This window comes from Suricata suricatta, chromosome 5 (genome assembly GCF_006229205.1).
Source record: "Suricata suricatta isolate VVHF042 chromosome 5, meerkat_22Aug2017_6uvM2_HiC, whole genome shotgun sequence".
Taxonomy (NCBI): Eukaryota; Metazoa; Chordata; class Mammalia; order Carnivora; family Herpestidae; genus Suricata; species Suricata suricatta.
In genome coordinates this window covers 46157072-46158354 of record NC_043704.1, presented here as the reverse complement: position 1 = coordinate 46158354, position 1283 = coordinate 46157072, and positions in this window count along the sequence as shown.

Here is a 1283-nt window from a genome sequence, read left to right as displayed (position 1 = left end):
TGTGGATTTGGGACAGAGTATAATCCTCATTGGGGTGTGATATACTGGCCCATTTACCAAGTGACCGGATAAAATGCTAGTTTTGAGCAGGCTCAGAACAGGAAGCAGCTTTGTAACAAGTGTTGGTTGCTGGGCAAGCTGCTCTGCACTTGGGCCATGTGATTCAGCAGATCCAGTGGTGCTTGAAGTGGAGGATCAGATAGGGAGGCTGTTTGGAGCCTTGGGTAGGCTTCTGTAGGTGAACCTCATGTGCAGGCCTTTAGAATTTTGGGGTGAAGATCTGCTATCCTCAGTGGATAACTACTCTTCTTTTTAAGAAAGAGCCATTGGCCTGCTACAGGCTCTTAGTTTAGAATGGATGCTTAGCGATGGGCCACTAATCTACTAAGCATCCAAAGCTGCCATTACAAGCTGGATGTTATTTGATCCATGAAGACATTAAGTTGGCCATTCCCAGGCTCATTTCATTGTGAGATGGAATTGGTATATACATGTAGGGGCCTGAGTAGTTACATGAAGAAGTGGCCCAATGCTCACCGTCCCTACTCCTGCTACACTAGCCTCTCTCCCAAAGTGTATCTATGGAAAATTCTCTAGGATCAGTTGACAGAGGAAGAAAAATATTGGGTCCTGGTTTATAGATGGTTCGGCACAAAATGCAGACATCATCCAAAAATGAACAGCTGCAACTCCACAACCCTTTTCTGTGACATTCCTGACATACAGAAGTGAATGGAAAGTGGCAGAATTTGGTGCAGGGCACCTGGTTGTTCATTTTGGAAGGAGAAGTGTCCAGATGTATGATTGGATACCACTTCATGAGCTATGACTAAGGAAATTTGTAGAAGAGATATGTGAACAGAAATTTCTGCAAGGGTGAAACACAAAGATATCTGTGTCTCAAAAAACATTCATTAAAAGGTAACCTCAGCAAATAAAGATTTAAATGATAAAGTGGATAGAATAACCTATTTTGGGACAACACCACCCAGTGGTAAGGAAGGAAGATATGCATGGGTACACATCATGGACCTCCGTTTCCTAAGGGCATCTTGGCTACAGCCATTGCTAAGTGCTCGGTCTACCAGGAACTAAAATATGAGTCTCTTATATATCACTATTTTGTAGAGTGATCAGCCTGCTCCCTGGTGGCAGGTTGATTACATTGGACAGTTTCCATCATAGAAAGGAAGTGTTTTGCTCTTACTGTAATAGACATTTACTAGATAGAGATTTACCCTCTGAACCAATTGATTTTACTGAAACCATTGTCTTAGTCTTAA